We start from the raw sequence: 18,324 nt of genomic DNA, 5'->3' as shown, positions 1-18,324 counted from the left end.
TTGGAAACTGCTTATTGTTCCAGCAGATCTGAGCTGTTTGCCGTTATCTGAATACCAAATGGTTCCAATTTGCTGCGTGAGGGGGGGGGACATACCACAGAGGGGGCCAACACACACAATGGAAACTGGAGAGGGTAATCTGATGGAAATCTCTGAATGTTCCTCTCCCTGCTCGCTAAAGGTTAGCCTGCTTAACCGCCTGTCTGCTGGGTGGTTGCTTGTTATTCATTCAGTGAGACAGACAGACAGAAACACAAGAGAGAGCGGGTGTGCGCATAGGAGGAAATCAAGATGGTGGGTGGTAGTTTTGTCAGTTTAAAATGGAAAAACATGATATCAGTTGCTTGTCAAGGGCTGACATTAAAAGATTTCCCCTCGGCTGATGTTTGACTTTTCGACCTTTGACCTCAAGACACTACATCTACAACTCGGAATACTTCTCCAGTGGGATTTTTCCTTTTTTTTTTCTCACTCCCACATCGGCACAAGCAAGTCAACCCACCATACTGCTCCCACTCATATAAAAGCCATTTAATCTCTTTAATGCAGATCGCATATACAGAGAGAGGGCAGTGGATGAGGAGAAGGGGGGGGATTGTCTGTCTGCATCACAGGACTGTAAGCACATAGAATAACTGTCGCAGAGCACAGCCAAAAGCTCTTAGCATTGTGACAGAGCAGATGTTAAGAGTAATGACAGTGGAGATTACCCAATAATTGTAGCAGAGTAAATCATTTCGGGGGGGGAGGAGGAGGAGGAGGAGGAGGAGGAGGAGGAGGGATGGAACAAAGGAGGATGAACCGCGGTTGAAGAAGAGAACACCTTATTGTCGGTATGTAAATGTAAGAAGAGGACAATTTAAACGCCTTGCGATTTCATTTTTTTTTTCTAAATGTTTATAGGCAGACAGCTCATCCACAGTTGCATAAAAGAGGGGCAGAAGCTTCCAGAAATTGGTCCCTACCATGTTTTGTGGTGATGTCGGTGGCAGTGGTGGCGGTGGTGTGTGTGTGTGGGGGGGGGGGGATAATGGCGATTATGACAATGTGGCTGCTAGTGTTATTGTCTGTGTTTGGGAGCTAATCGCTGTGATGCAAGCTGCTGCCTGAGGCCAGCGATAGAGGATCGAGGGGCCTCTCCATCTAAGACTGCGGTGACACATTTCTCCCTTAACATCCCTTAACAACGTCGTCCTCCCCCGACCTGCAGCGTCAGTGCCCTCACCGCCGGCATCCTGCCTCGCCCCGGCCACACAGCTCACCGAAGCCCGTATGGGTCAACAGATCAGGGGCCCTGACACCTGCTACAACTAGCAGGAAGTACAGTGTGTGTGTGTGTGTGTGTGTGTGTGTGTGTGTGTGTGTGTGTGTGCCTGTGAGAGTGCGAGTGAGTGCATGTCCCTCTCACTCTGTTGTCGTCTTGATTGTGTAATAAACTTTATTCAGTTAACCGTGAATTATTGTTAATTGAACTAAAAAGTAATTTTCTTAATTGAAACAGAGGGGGGAGGGGCGGACCAGATTAACGACGTAAAGGAGTGTTCCTCTCTCCCTCTTGCTCACTCTCATGAGACTTTTAGCTTGTCTAATTCTTTTTCCCCATCACAGTTTTCACCATTTTTTTTTTTATTTTTATTTTTATTTTTTTTACCATCCTACGACGGCAATAAAAAGCCAGTAATCTACTTAGCCTCGCGCCCGTCTTAAAATAAAAAACGGGGTTGTGCTGAAACATTTCTATAAAACGGTGCTGCCCGTCTGCCGAATGTGCTCCAAAAGGCTTGTTTGCCAGGAAACCTACAGATTTACGTCCACTGGCGTTAACCAGATAAACGTTTATTGCCATTATCACAAGCAACAAATTGTTCTGTCTTTTAAAGTTTGACTTTTCAAACTCTAACACAAACCCCACTTGAAGCCCTCAGTTGCAGAATTTGGAAGCGTGTCTAACTATTGAGCATCTTCACTGCTGTAATGTACTTATGGACATTAGTGTTAGCTTATGAACGTTAGCCTTGCTGTGCCAGTGCCAAAGCAACTGCTAGACCATAATGGAGATCCTCAGTCCCTGGTATTGTAGAAAATGTGTTGTATGCTTCTATCACTTGGCAAATGGCAAACTGAGTACAACAGAGTAATTCTTCTCATGCTGTTACTTTGTCTCTGCTTGTTGCACTAGCTAGCTTCTTAATGCAGGGACCTTCACAACATATGGCACGTTAAACTCGAAAAAGCTGTAAACATACCATTGACAGGGGATAATTTATATGTTTTTCCTTTGGTAATGCTCCACCGTGTGAACAACAAATCCATGTTAAAATCAGCAGGAGAATAGCTAGCTGGCTGTTAGCAGAGTTGTAGGGCGTGTTTGGCTACGGGAGCTAATGTCTACGGAGCTTAAAACAGTGAAGTGCAGTTCATTATGGAGACACAGTACATGGAATGCTAATACTACATTTGCTTTGGGATGTGTAAAAAATGTTTTTCAGGATGGTTTCAAGGCAGTAGTGATAAGGTTAGTCTGGAGCTGTGGTCAAATCCGTAGGGTTTGCCATCATTGAAATAAGCTCCCTATACATACGTGCCCTATTATATGCTAAAAAAAAAAGAGTATGTGTTCTTCACATGTGCACTGAATGCATAATGCACACACCTGCATAATGGCTATCACCCGAACACTGATGGATACGAGTAAAGCTGCAGTCGAAGGCTACCAGAGAGTCGTTTTTCTTCCAGATCTTTTGAAAAAGCGGCTGTCTCCCACTGCAGTCCATACACTCGCAGGCGAAACTGACAGTTCAATACATCTTGTGTTTTCACTAACATAAACCAAATGAACTGCATTAATTGTGCTGCCAGTCACACAAGCAACACCCTGACATTATTCAACAAAATGTGATAGAATTTCACATACAGATGGCAACACTGCCAGAAATCGCGAGCGCTCCACACGAGAGCTCTCTGTGCCGTTGCAAATTCAGCACAAATATTAGCGCAGCATCAAAAGTCATCATCTCCGGGTCCTCCGCCAAAACCTTATCTGCAACACTCCATCTATGTGGGAGAGTGTGTGTGCAGCGGCCGCAAAAGAAGGGGAGAGATGCTTTGGAATTCAACCCGCATACCAGAGCTACTGCAGGGCTGCAGGAAACAGTCACATTCCTGTAAACACATGTGGAATTACCAGGGCAAGAGCTCCTGGTCACCAGCCTAGCCAAATATTATCTCATACAGAACAATATTACTCCCCCCTCCCCGCTGCACGGCAGCTATTGGCTAAGAGGGAGGAAGTGATGTATATTGACTTTTCATTTGTGTCTCGCTGACTCTGCTGACAAAAGGACCAAACCACTTCCAGCTGCTAAACCTAGAGACAACAACCGCGTCCTGCCGAACATGATTCAGCTGCATTCTGTCCCCTGACAAATTATTACATATTCATCGAGCACTTCTGCCCGCGCCGCAGCCACGATTTGTGAGTCATCCGGCGGTTAAAGTGGCTAAATGGCACTCACACTATTATCCCAGTAACATTCCTCTAAAATGATTTGTACATTACATGTAATATAACCAAATGAGGCCTACAAATGACATCGCTGCTCCCGTTAATGAGCTCCGTGTACACAATAAAATAAACATTATCCGTCCATTCGCTGCTGCTCTCGCGGCACTGACACGTGACCTTTGGAACCAGAACACTCTCGCCTAACAATACCTACCGTCTTCCACTATTTGTCTATCTATAGAGTGTGTCTGAGCCATCTAGCACCTTGTCAGTCATAAAAGCAAGTGGCGTGGGGGGGGATTGGCGGGGGGGAGAGGAGGAGACGGAGGCGGGGATAAGAAGAGTGCCATTACCAGTGTTCTGGACCCGTGTCTTCCCGGGGTGAATAATTACGTCTGACATGTCGTGAATAGGGGAGGGACATTATCGCAGTGATCCTCTGTACCCCCTCAGCGTGTACCCTTGCACGCACACACACACACACACACACACACACACACACACACACACACACACACACACATTAGGGCCTCTCTGAATGATTTAGGGGCTCTGTTAATAATGCAGGGGCTCCTAGAGCTAATTAGGTAAGTAGCAGAGGGCGCCGGCTGTGACGCCTCAGCTCACTGATACCAGCTGTAAAGGAATGAAGCATCGACGCACTCGCACACAGAGTTTTTGGGTTTATGTTTCACCGCTCACACACACACACACACATCCGACCCCCGGATCTCCTGCTGATTGCTTTCAAAGGGGGATAGATAAAAATTTTGCGCTTATGATTAAGTTTCGTTATTGATCGCGGGCGCAAAAAAAAGAAAAAAATGAAGGCCCCGCAGCGGCTTCACTATTCTCCCACCGACGCACATTATCAATTATTTAGTGGGGCCAAGGAAAGGTAATAGGTAACAGGTCTTGTATGCCGTGGCCCGTAGATATTTTGACAAGCAGCATCAGAGAGGGTTGAAAGGTAACAGGGATCTGTGTGCTCCAAGAAAATCAATAGAAAGTGATTATCCTGAGAGGGAACAAGTGGAGAGCCAAGGTGGGCTTCGTCACATGTGCAATCTCTCCCTCTCTTCTCCCTCTCCCTCTCCCTCTCCTCTGGCGCCATGGCTGTCAGCCCTGTAAGTGCAGCGTCGGGGTGATTAGAGAGCAGCGCGGCCCCAGACAGAGCGCAGCCAACCTCCAGACAGGCCCTCCAGAGACGAAGCGCCACAACAAGCCTCAGCCCAGGGTCAACCCGCTTTGTCAGCCTCCCCGCTCGCACGACGGGCCCCTTCAGAGCACAATCAGGAACCATCTTGTCGAAAAGAGATTGCAAGGTCAATGATATATAGCCGCTTTATGGCACCTCCGGGCTCAAAACAATTATATTTAAAGGCTTGATTCACCCAAATTGAAAAAAAAAAACATATTTTCTCACTTATCCCAAGTGGTATGTAGGCATCTGGATGATTTATTTGCCAAGGCTTTGAAACAACACTGAAATTCCTGCCTCTACCCCGACACAGTAGAGGTGAGCAGACATAACTGCCTTCTGCAAAATACATAATCACTGTGTGGAAACTGTTGACAGAGTGTTCTATGAGTTAGATGAAGTGATTGAGTTATGTTTTCTGGAAATGTTCTGTTGAATGTTTTCAAAATTCAAAAGATAATGTTGGAACAAAGTCACGTCCACTCTTCCACATCTCAAACAAGTTACACCTCTGCCTTTTACATGCTTAAAAAGAGCCATTGGGATGAATAACATACTGAAACACTGAATTCCAAGCAAAGGCAATAAGTAAAGATATTTTTTGTCCATTTCTGTGGACAAAAAGCAAACAAACTAGGAACTCGAGTTGGGACTGTAGTAAATAATATAAAAATAGTGTTTGATGAATTAGCCAGCTAGTTAGCTGAATCAGATCACATCACAAAGTTAACAGGGATGTAATTTACTGAAGGCATGTCTTTTGCTATGAAGAAAAATAGAAGAAATCAAAACTAAATCTCAGAATCATGACAACATACAAGAGCAAACTTCTAAAGCTGGGGAAAATAAAAAATACTTTAGCTAAATTAAATTTAGCTAAATGATCATTTAACAGCTTGATTTCAATATGAATATCTTACTACTGATGACTTTCCACATCTTGTGAATGAAATAAGTAAAACTACATGGATGAATATAGTTTTAAATTCTGGAAAAAGGGGACAAATGTTACCAAAAACAGTTTAGAATTTAAAAATAAATAGTCACAGAATAGGTGATGATTAATGTTAAGCTAACTTCTGTATGGTGGAGCGTAACAACAGGAGGCAACCTCCAGCCTCACGTCCACAAAATAGGAGCAGAAACTATTATTTTCCTATTTCCCTATTAGAAAAGGGAAAAGATTGAAAACATCAATCTAAGTAGGCTACAGTTAAACCTGGGAGAATTTAATTAATAAAAGTAAACAGTTTGTTTTGTTTTTTTGCATCTCATAGTGGCAAGCAGCTAAAAAAGCTAATGAAAAGTGGCTGATTCTTTGTTTTGTCAAAGCTTGCCTATTTATTGTTCAGTTTGTATTTGTATTTGATTTACTAAATCAAATCAGAAAATTAGAAGAGGCTGCAGGCAATAAACTGAGGGACTGGTGTAGAGGAAAACAAAACAAAGAAACAAATAAGAATGGATGGATGTAGGTGTCCTGTGTTAGAAAATATAAATGCGAATTGACGTCCGTGCCTCTGATTGTGTATGAACTAAACAAATAAGATTCAATGTGTTAATTAGTAGGCTTTAGAGGTGTTGATAGGTGTTTTTGTTTATTTTTTCTTTTTTGGTCCGGTCTTCATGCCAAGCTAGGCTAATCACATCATGGTTTCAGCTCTGTGCTGAGCAGAAAAAAAAACACGAGAGTGGTATTAATTATAGCCTATAAATGTCCAATAATGTTGAACTGCTCCTTTAAAATCACTGCCACCCTGAAGCCTCAACACTGCGACTTCAAAACAGGGATATCATTTTGTAATTTTCCTGTCACTGGGGTGTGTGTGTGTGTGTGTGTGTGTGTCTGTGTGTGTGGTAAGGAGGCGGATTCAAACAAGGATTTCCGCCATATGATCTACATTTTTTTCTATTCTTTTCTTCTCTTTTTTTCTCTCCCCATGTTCCCCGCAGCGCACACTTGTTGACAGATTGCTCATTAGTGTGACACAAACTTTCAGCGCCGTCTGCAGTTTGTTCGGAGTTCACCGGTTTCGCTCTCCCATCCCACAGCGTGACGGGGGGGGCGGGGGGCTATAGCTCGACGGTGCTCTACCTGTATGTGATAGCTACAGCCCGAGGGTTGACGGTATCTAATCACAGCCTCAACAGGTGAGGAGAGGAGACGGCGCAGACAGCATGGCACCACACGGAATTCCTACACTATCATAATGTGGATCAAAACCACACACATAGTGTTCCGGATTTATGGTAAATACAAACTGCTCTCTGCTGTGATCCTAAATTACAGTATATATTGCACAGTGCACTACATATTCTGGCACATATGGAATGACAACACATCAAACTTTATTGTGTTGCGTCTTACTAATAGGATCAAATCCACGAGGACTCATAACAAAAACCGCAGCGTTCAAGCGCACACAGACACTATTGCATTCATCTTTATTCATTTACGCCTGTGATTTTCCCTCGGCGCGGCGTTTGAAGTCGCTTGACCTCGCCCTCACCTCGACGGCACGGAACCTCGTCACGCATAAAAAGCCGTCGGAATGGGGGGGGCAGAAGAAGCCAAACCCTCCCCAGGGGGAGGAAAAAGGCAGAGGGAGTGGGAGGAGACGGAGGAGGAGAAGGAGGGAGGATGGGTGTCGCTGTCTCTACAAAAGGCTTCTTATCCTCTAGATATCAAAGCGCTGCACTCCCAGCATAAAATATTGTCAGAATGATATGACTCACCACGGGGGGAGCCTGTCTAGTGCCAAAGTAAAAAACAGAAAGAGAGGAAGAGAGAGAAAGACAGAAAGAAAGAAAGAAAGAAAGAAAGAAAGAAAGAAAGAAAGAAAGAAAGAAAGAATACGTATTGTAAAAAAAAAAAAAAAAAGGAAGAGGGGGTGTCATGCGGTTTTGGCAGTGCCTGGGTGACCAGCAGCGTTCTTTAAAGATGTTTTTGATATCCTACAAAGGAAGTATTATGCGAGGTCGTCCTCCTTCACTGAGGTGAACTCAGAGTTTCAGGAGTCGGCAAGACGGAGAGACACGTGACAAAACAACGGAGGGCTTGTCCTTTTTCCCATCGCACAGTCTTGGATGACAAATAACAGCATAAAGTAGTGACGAATACAGAACTAATTTATTGCCATAACTTGGAACAGGGGCAGTGTGCTTGTGACTGGTTCCTGAGGCAGCGAGTGTTAGCTCTCTTCCCCTTTTTATTTGCTTTCTAAAGAGGAAGTATTTAGGATGTAGGCCAGATGGGTACACAGCGCTATTGTATGGTTGACAGAGAGATGACCTTGTTGCGTCTGTGTGTGTGTGTGTGTGTGTGTGTGTGTGTGTGTGTGTGTGTGTGTGTGTGTGTGTGTGTGTGTGTGTGTGTGTGTGTGTGTGCGTGTTTAATCAGACAGAGAGGGGGGATTAGAGACCAGGCACCTGGCAGGTGGAAACAGTCTGTACTCATCTGATGCCCTCCTGTCCTTCTGCGCGCTCTCTCTCTCTCACACACACACACCCACACACACAATATGTAACTTGTACATAAGCGTGCTGTCGTGTTATACTGCGAACAAACCACCTGAATCGTATCTTTGTCCCAGATTGAGAGGCCTTGCAGTGAGGCAGCCTCCTATAAGATACAGAAACACATATTACACGACGCGAAACAAGAAAAACGTGAAACAGGTAGCAGACTTTGAGAAACTTTAATTATTCCTAGAAGTATGTCGTTCTGTCACTGGGGAGCTTCCAAACTTTAGAGTGAAAGACTAGATAGGGAGAGACACACTGGAGTCGGTGGTTGGTATCCTTGGGCGTCGCCCCCACAACAGGTGGCAAGCAGAATCAAAGCAGAGATGATGTATTTGTACTTCACTTGAGTATACATTTTGTCTGACCACTTCTTACTTTTACTCCCTACGTTTCAACACAAATGTCCGTACTTTCTCCTCCCTACATTTTCAGAACAGGCTCGTCAGTTTAGCGTTAGTGCATTAGACGGGAATTGTCGATTATTTTTACTTTGCACCACTGAATGCCGCCAACCCTTCTGATTTCAACCAGTTTGTCAATCATTTTCAATCAGCGCACATGACGCACGGCAGACATAGCAGGAGGAAACAAACGTTAAATAGAGACTCGAAGACTCCAAGGGAGTACAGCCTTTTATCCCAGGTGACGTTATGTTTTGCATCAAAGGCCAGCGACTAAATACGACACCATTCTTTCCAGTGCAAACACATCGTAATAATGCCAATTTCTAGTACATTAACATCGCAACAAGAGACTTCGACTCCTACGTGGACGGTTTTAGGAAGAATTCCCGCTAAACAGGTTTGCAAGGTAAATTAATCTGACAAACATCAAGCTTAAAAAATCATACAGCTCCATCCTGACTCCTGTCAGCCTTCCCAAAAGAGTACTAAGCGCCCCATCTGTTGCAGCCTGCTCAAAGATAGTAGCTCGTCATCAGTGTTAACTTAAAACAAACACAGTAATTATCCTAATTAAGGAACTGGCAGATTCCTGAAGATTAATAGTAGCTTGTACTGACACACCAGATATCAGAGGAGAGAAAAGAAGATTAGAGGAGGTCGAGAAGAGGAGTGGAAAGGTGAGGAGAGACACAAAAAGAAAGGAAATATTTGCTGTCAATTAGGAAACAAAAAGAGGGTCGGGCTGTTAAGAGAGAGAGGCGTTGAGTTATGAAGAGGAGGTAGAGAAGGGGTGAGGAGAAAAGAGGGGGGGGTGTGCATCTGCAGTGCCAGTGAAAGCCGGTGATGGAGGAGGGCTTTTCTTTTTTTTTTTTTTTTGTCGGCTGCACCAGGAGTAAATGGCTCTGCGGGCGCCTGTCACTCTGAGGGGCCAGCATGGGACGATCAGCGATGATGACGGGGGCACGAACCTGTGTCAAGACGCTGAACCCGGCTGTCAGTCAAACCACTCTGCCCTATGGGATGACAAGGATGGGCCTTAATCCTGCCGAAGAGAGACAGGAAGAGAGGGGATGAGGCGGGAGCGGCAGGAGAAGGCAGGAGAGAGGAATTAGACAGACCGATCAGGCAGACAGAGGGAGGGAGAGTTTTCATATCTGGGAAATGTGCTCATGTCATTCAGTTTAATATATTCAGCCCAACAGGTTTGTGTGTAACCTCAGGAAGTTTGCACAGTTCTTGTAACAGGCAGCGAATGTTGCAGCTATCCGCTCTTCAATTCAATTTGGGGCCATCTTCCTTGGGAAAATGAAATATTTGATGTCTCTCTCCCTTGCGGGCGATGCGACACTGTGTGAACTTGTTACTTAACGGCCAGAAAAAGGCCCGTATGAGTCATCCTCCAGCTATCTAGGACCATAACCCCTCCGGGCCTCCTGGGAGCGCCAAGGAATGACCAGGGAACCAGCACATTAGAACACAATAGAAATAGAGACTCAATCCCACAGTCAGTTTTTTCTTTTTTTTCCGCTGGAGCTCCGACAAGCTGTTTTCAATTAGCGCTCGCTGATTCTCAGTGTTGGTCTACCACATCATTTCAAGTAAATGCAACCATAACTTAAAGCCACAATGTTTGGTTTGGCCATGAGGAAATGTGTGCTTTCTCTTGTCAGTGGCAGCAACCAGAGGAGTCCGCTTGCATGCATTTTGTGTTGTTTTCTACCCTGCGCACAAAGTCTTCCCTGTGTGTTTTCACGGTGACGTCATCTAACACAAAACTCACCCGCTCAACTACAAGCAACCGCCGGATCACAGAAAGCGCCAGCGCCTAGACAAGAGAGAGGAAAATATGTCGACGTTAGGATCAGAATGAATTCATGAAGGCAAATAAAGATGGGGGCTCTCTTGGGAGAGGGGCATGAGTGGAGCTGTGCTTTTGTTAAGTGAAGTCAAATTTGTTTGTGCAGCCTGATATCACATGCAATGTCCCAATGAGCTTTACAGGTCCCTAAAATCTATGGATACTGACCTAGCCTTTGGTTTAGATTAGAACAGGGCTTCTCATGGGAAGTCAGTCTGGACCTATTTTCCCCTCTGCTGTCTTAGTCAGAGTTTGACACTTGCGATGCATTCAAGTGCACAACACAAAATCTTTGTTCAGCAGAGTGCATGGTGTGACATCATGGCACATTGAATTGCACCACGTAAACTCAAGAACCAATGCTAAAATGGCCAGAAAAGGGGGGGGGGGGGATTCTCGGTCCTAGAAGATTCTGTTTTCATACAGGTCCCCAAGTAGTAGTATCTATGGTCATTTTCAAGTCGTTTTACTGCATCATATTTTAATTATTACTGACTGAATGTGTGAAATGTGACATTCATTAGTTGAACGATTGCTATTTAAGATAAAAATCTGATATGGGCCTTTGAGTATAAAGTTTTAGATCTCCGGGTCTAGAAGAAAAGACTCAAAAAGACGTTATGTTAATAATACATCAGGAGAGCGAGGAAAGAATACTGAAAAGCCAAATGGTGGTACAATAAGAGAGTCAGTGTATTAGCAAAAAGCTGTAATCATGCCGAGGAATACAAAATACATACATTGCTAGCATTATCTGTATGTCTATCAGTGTAAATCCAAACTAGCATACAAGCATATATTACGAAACTTCTCAGAACCATTGGTAAGTTCTTTGCAGAAGGTGGGACAGACAATAGGACAAAAGTTGGAATGGAGGAAACAGATAACATGATATATACAAACAGCAGCACAAAGTGTTTCACCCATAAAATATGAAAATAGAACATCTGGAGACAGTCGTAACAGGGCCCTCGCAGCTTGACTCTGTGCCTTCTGCTTCGCTACAGCTGCACTTATTGCCAAGTTTAGCACATATCCATGTACTGATCTGCTGCTTTTCAACTCTACATGACACGTTTGCCTGCTTCAAGCCGTGAATTGCACTGTTTTTATTAAACATGGATTCAAAATGAGCTCCTGGAGCACTGGGTATACAGTGCTTTCCTCTCGTTGAGGTGCATTTGGTAGCACTAATCAAAAGTAGCTATAAAGGAGCGGATGCCTTGATGTAAAGAGCGATGGGATCAAGGATGCCAAAGATATACGTATTATACATACACATGATGGATAATTGGCAGGGCTGCATCCAGTTCCTCTTTCAGCCGCAGTGTTTGCACCATGGAGTGTTTATATTCACGCATCCCTAGACTTTACCAGTCTGGGTCACAATCCAACAGGGCAGCACGGCCAAAACCTTTGATCTCGAGATCAGAGTCTAAAACTTGCCCTTTATGCCAAAAATATTTGTATTTGTACAAAGTGTGTACGCGCCTTTGTGTGTTGTGCGCATGTGGGCGCGACAGAGAGACAGACAGGTAGCGAGAGAGACGAGCGGCAGTGGGAGAGACAGTCAGAGACAGCTTTCAGGGGGGACACTGTGAACCAAGAGGAGAAAAAAAAGCCAATGATCTTTCGGGCCCCAGATGTACTGTGTCCCTGAGGTGATCAGAGCTGTGACCTGACACTCCGACGTCCCAGCATGCTCGGCAGATGTGGGTCAACTGACATCTGTTTCTCACTACAGCCCGGGCTCAGCTCGGCCCGACCCAACCCCGCTGCCATATTCATCCTAATAACCACTCCCATAATCACCAGGGATTATTCTAATATTAGTGAGCGCGCACACACACACACAGAGGCACAAAACAGTGACTGCTCTGATTAAGGTATAGTGCTCCATATGGTTTTTCGGAGGGGTTTTTTTTTTTCGGGGGGGATTTGTATGTTTTTTAGCCCTTCAGTGAAAAGCCCTCAAAAAGCCAGCTTAGAGAGCAGCTAAAGAGAGTCCCTGCATAAATAATATTGGAAAATAGCCTGGGCAGTAAGTTGGGGTGGGGGGGTGGGGGGGGGGGGGTCATGCTGGGGTTGAGATGTGGACTGCTGGCAGAGGTGACTCGGACAACCAGGAGCACATCAAGTCAGGCGTTGAAGTGAGACGGCAGTGCGCTTTTCTGCCTCCATAAAGGAAGGATTATGAACCACTGACAGGATGTGTGAATCAAGATGGCACACTCACCACACAACAGGACTAGAAAGAGACACTGCGGGGGGCTGTCAAGACAGAACACCAGAGCGAGCTGGGAGGATTACCATATAATGATGAAAGATGACGAAGACTGATGAATAGATTGTTGGCGCTTTAGCCATGGGGGCGGGAGGGCGACGCGCTTCTGTCGGGAAATTTGACGTCTTTCAGGAGCGGATGCCAGAGCTTTGCAAAGATGTGCTGGTTTCTAGGCTTTGCCTATGAATTTGATCACCCATTGGTGCATTTTTCTTCAATCTAAGCCAGTTTTTTTTTCAGTTTTTCCCTTCTCGCCCGGTCGGATCATAAACTCACTAAGTTGCGGGCATTCTTGTGCTGCACGTCTTTCTATTTGTGTGTGAAATCATCTTTCCCCCCTCTTCTTCTGTTCTCCTTTTTTTTCCACCCCCCTAAGAGGTCTATTTGTGGAAGTCATGGCCTGCTGGTGTTTACGATTCTCACTGGGCCCCTACTGCTGTTGCTTTTTTCCCGCACACACACACACACACACACACACACACACACACACACACACAGTGGGTCCTTACTGCTGACACTCAACTTCATTCTTTGCTGCAGCTGCATCTGTTGTCACCATGGAGACCTTGTTTATTACTTAACCCCCCCTGCTCACAAACACACACACACACACACACACACACATACACACGCACAGACACACACACCATGACAGAAAAATAGGCAGGCTGCGTCTCCCTCTGTGTTTGATTTGGTGTTATAGGACCCATCGGATCGCAGCCCCCGAGCAAGCCCAGGCCCATATGCACAAACACACGCGCAGCAGTTGGCCTGGATGGATGCAGCAGGCCCCGCGCTAAACACTGAGCCATAAGCAGCACACAACCTAATCACCTCCAGGCTGGTCTGGATAATGACATTTGTTAAGGCTTTGACTCAACCTGCGCGTGTGAGGCTATCTTTCCCCCCTCACACATCGCTCATACAGTATAAACAGAGAGCCGATGCAGAGCAGTGCTGCAGGAGCATCTTGACGGCGGGGCCCAGGCGAGGACAAATTTGCAAAAAGGGTCGGGTGTGTTCTTGCATATGTGTGAGACTATAGAGGGCGTTGATTGAAGGCCATCCTGCACAGCGGGCGGCAGCATGCAGGCAGGTTTTTCACGAGACGGGGAATCTGTTATGCAACATGTGAGAGCTTGCTAATCTCGCCGAACAGCCTGCTCCTCCTGGCCACCTCTCGGCCCCGCGCACACACACACACACGCACACAAATACCCACACGCTCACACACCTCCTGGCCAACTCTCCAGCCATGCGTGGCTACACACCCAGGTGGCCTTAATGGGTTTAAGAGCAGTCGGAGATCCTCCTGCGCTTCTGTCCAGACCTGTCTGCTGTCTCTGCATGTGACTGCGCAGGAGGACGCGCGAGGAGGTCAAGGATCTGAGAGGTCATCAAAACACGCCGTGGTGGTGGCCTGTTTAGAGTTACTGTGAGTGAAATGCAATGCAGCTTGAAAATAACTCGCGGTTCTGATTTGTTTTCGACTCTGCTGACAATCACAAAAGTGTGTACGGCGGCCAGCAGGGACACAAACAAAGACATTTAAATGTTACTGTATTAGACATTTTTGGCAGCGCGGCTCACCCTTACCGATTGATCCGGCATGTGGCACTTGGCAGTTGGTGAATTTGGACCTTGTGTCCACAGCTCCGGCGTCTGAAGTAAAGGTCATGAGGTGACCTATCGGGGTCAGGCGGCTCCACCCGCTAAGCTAACTCTCAGCAGCATACATTGTCTCTTAATCGGCAGGCGCTGGCATATGCTGACCGGCTCCCAGCTGGGTGGCTCAGCCAGTAACAGCCACACACGTGCATGCGTACACCCACACACCTGTATCAGCCGTGAATACGCAGCCAGAGGTCCTGTCCAAGATGACCCCCAGGGGATAGACCTCCTGCAGGCTGCTCCTGTCTGTAATACCCTGATCTCACATGTGCTGCCGCATAAAAAGCTCCTCTGGTGGGAACTGAAGTAAAGCAAGGGCATGAGTTTGTTATTATTCATCTAGTTTGACAGAAGGACATTTCCAGCTTTGGCTTGTTAATCAGTTGCTTATCATTGGTTTGCAATGCCAAGCTTCCTTTCAATTAGTTCCCCCCGCTTTTGCAAATGCGAATGGAGCTCCGAGAAGTCGGCAAAGTAAGAGACGTGTGCAAATATAAACAGCAGCTGAAACTTGCGGAGCACAATCATCACACTGAAAGAGCCTTTAAAAGCGGCTTCTTATCAGTAACGGTTCGGGGGCCTATTTCGTTTGTGCCCGCAGAATTTCTCGCCATTCGGGCCCGCGCGCCATGTTTGTGACAGCTTTGATGTGCTGCGAGGCTTCGGGGCCCTCTCCGCATCCACAACTGCAGCACATCGGCACAGTAAATACTTTGATAACGGCACAATCTGTAACGCGGGCAAAAACAAATAACACAGCGGTCCTTACAAGAGTTCTTTTGTCAGGGTTTGGTTCTGGATTCGTGAACCGAACAAAACAATTGGTTCCAGATTGAGGCGGGCTTCTGTTCTCCCCAGGGGGATGGTTTAAATATATCAGAGGAGAGAGAAGCAGGAATAACAGTGGAAATGGTGAGAAAGCAATTGAGAGAGGAGGAATGAGTGAGATGGAAAAAGAATTCAACCATGGGCAGTGTGGGAACATTTAAAGGGGGATGGATGGATAGAGGGATTCAAGGATGGATGATAGATAAAGTGTGTAGAATAAAAAAAAAACTCAATTAAAAGGGAGAAAATGAGAAACGGCACTAAGAGCTGAGACAGAAAGGCTCCCTTTCATAGGAAGGAGACAGGAGAGTAAGTGTATTTTGAAAGGAGTTTGAAGTGATTTGCAAGGTAAAATAACTCAAGTAAATACAGAACAAAGGAAAGTTTGCTATAGCAGTAAAACACATTTATCCATAGCAAGAACCAATATGACAACTTTTCAATGCACAATCACCACTGAATCCATGGGAAAAGAGAAAGCCTTTCCCATTCTTTGCGGAACACGTGCCTGTAAAACACGTTTATGGTAATAAGGAGCAATGTAAATGATAATAAAGATGCAATATGTGAGGATCAACCACCTGTCCAATTCAAACTCTGAGCAAATAAGGGAAGTAATACAACCAGAGTAATCGTTAACTGCTGCTGACTGTAGCTGCTGTCAGCTAGTTAGCTCAGCTGGCTCTGCAGCTAGCAGTCCCTTTAGCTGACAATTATAAGACAGGACGAGCCGGGGCTACTTTGACATCACATCAACACTGTTGTTTATTTCAGGTAATTTTCTTGATTTTATAAACTAAAATTCTTAAACGTTGCACCTTCAGTGTGGACATGAGATGTTTTCTGAAAGTGAAGTGTTATGTGAGGTGCAAATAGGGACTATTATAGGCCTACATTAAGGACTGGTCACATCAGCGATTCAAACTAAGCAAAATCAATATGCAGTGGCCAGTGAATTAGCGTATGAGCGTGCAGTAAATCCATGCTAATGTTTTTTCATCAAGTCCAGGGTCGTCCAGGTACAGAGCTTGCTCAACTTTTAGTGGAGCACAAAAAGCCAATCAAAGTCAATCAGCTTTGGAACATGTTTTTGATTAAACTAAGTGACCTTAATTTTAAAACCAAGCTAATGGTACGCAAGCACTCTGGTGAGTCTTTTCTCTTTTTAATAACTTAGAATTGTATTTAACTTATGTGCAACGCTGAGATCAAAACCCATAGCTGTTAAGACTGACAAGCACTAGCATGTCGACTTGCCATGCCAGAGCTCCCTCCTTTATTAAAAAAAAGGCAGGAGGATGACTTCAATTTATGTCACTCGCTGGTGTGACTGGGCTTTCGATGAAAGCTGAACAATTGTGTAGAGAGGGTGTTTCTTTCTCTCATCAGAGGAACAGCCCCTGCCCGCAGACTGTACTGACCTCCAACTGTACACACCCTAACATGACCACACAACACTGTTCTTTGTCCGACTTTTGGACGGCTCCATTTTGCATGTTGACAGCAAGCTAACCAGATGATTGGTGAGTTATCGGGGGTTACGCGGGGGTCACTTTCTACCCCGGACGTTTGGACGCAGCAGGGCCTGGTACACTTTCAGAAAGATTAACAGGAATTCCACCGTAAAAAACCCACCTCCACACTCACTCTAAGCGCTTGACACTGCAAACTTCACCTTGGCCTGCTAGTCTTGAAGGACCAGGTGGCACATTGTCGCCGCGTGACATCAAAATTGGTCCATTTCGTTTCTCGTTTGTGGCTCAGAGCGGGAGACGAGATGGACATTTTCTTGATGTTAATTACTTTACGAGACTCTCAATGCACTCTTTGCCGTTGCACACATACACACCCACTCTCACTCTCGAGTGTGTGCTTCATTCTTGAGAGGATGTACTAGAAAGGACCTGGCAAGGGTTTGGCTAAGGTCCAGCTGCCTTCACATAGACAGACACACACACATACACACACACTCACACATACACAGAGGGCACACTTAGTCCCCATCTTGGGTGATTACATAGCCTTTCAAACTCATTTACACACACAAGCAGTCAAGCTGAAAACTAATTTGTCCCAACATACACGAAAACAAGGATACGCTCACACACTTTCTCACAGCCACTTGCGTAAACACCGTATCAACAGAGCGAAGATAAGGGGCGGTGGAACAATGTGGGAACAACGCAAACAGACACACACCCTCGCACATGCTCACACACAGTCAGACCATAGCCGTGTCCAATCTCAATTCCGAACAGCGATAAGTGACGGTTATCTGAGATGACAGCTTTGGATTGCGGCATCAAACAATATGAATCTGATGTCACAAGAGGATGCTGCTCCTGTTGTGGAGGTCAGGCTTCAGTCACCTTATGATTCTTGAGGTCCAACGCAGATTCCATTGGATGATAGAAGGGGAAGTTTCCCACTCCCCTTATCCGTACCGCCTAGATTCAGCGCTGCACCCTCAGCCATTAGCTGAGGCAGTACCTGTTTGGTCGGCTAATTACTCATTACAGGAGCTTCGATGGGCGTCTGTGTGTGTGTGTGTGTGTATGTGTGTGCCAACAGATGCAAACACACTCCAGCACACACTCAGCAGGATGGAGGCTGCTGTCGTCTGAGCATCCACGTAAGGCGCTGGGGGAATGAAGACAAACTACTGCTGTGATGTATAGACAGCCGTTCGTATGTGTGTGTGTGTGTGTGTGTGTGTGTGTGTGTGTGTGTGTGTGTGTGTCTAGCAAACGCACAGACAGACAGGCAGGCGGACAGACAGACAGACAGCTCTCCAGTTGTTGTGTCCCAGAGATGGGTCCCCGGGCCATCTGACACCTCTTCCTGTTTGGACATCAGGCCCCCGAGGACACACACAGCTGGGGACGGGACAAAGCGAGCTCCCTCTTGCTGCATCCACACACACACACACACAGTGTCACCAATAAGGTCCCATATATCAGCCTTATTGGTGACACATTCTCCTTTTCATGTGTAACTAGCAGCCCATGGTCACATGAAAGAGCTAACAGCAGCTGTGAGGAACACACA

General features: G+C 45.8%; 1 long non-coding RNA gene across 2 annotated transcripts in view; it reads right to left on the bottom strand.

Annotated features, from left to right (window-relative positions):
* The window catches only part of LOC119034294, a 164,002-nt gene extending 153,246 nt beyond the window's left edge, over positions 1-10,756 (bottom strand). The window contains exons 1-4 of one of the 2 annotated variants that reach the window (XR_005079525.1): positions 10,662-10,756; positions 10,416-10,460; positions 9,604-9,677; positions 8,278-8,328 (exon numbers count right to left, since the gene is read on the bottom strand). This is a non-coding gene — a long non-coding RNA (uncharacterized LOC119034294). The remainder of the gene's footprint in view (positions 1-8,277; positions 8,329-9,603; positions 9,678-10,415; positions 10,461-10,661) is intronic. The other variant, XR_005079524.1, reaches the window with a different exon arrangement.
* Between the last annotated feature and the right edge of the window lie 7,568 nt (positions 10,757-18,324).

Source organism: Acanthopagrus latus, chromosome 16 (assembly GCF_904848185.1).
Source record: "Acanthopagrus latus isolate v.2019 chromosome 16, fAcaLat1.1, whole genome shotgun sequence".
NCBI lineage: Eukaryota > Metazoa > Chordata > Actinopteri > Spariformes > Sparidae > Acanthopagrus > Acanthopagrus latus.
Note: the sequence above shows the minus strand (reverse complement) of the source record. Positions and strands in the feature narration are given on the sequence as shown.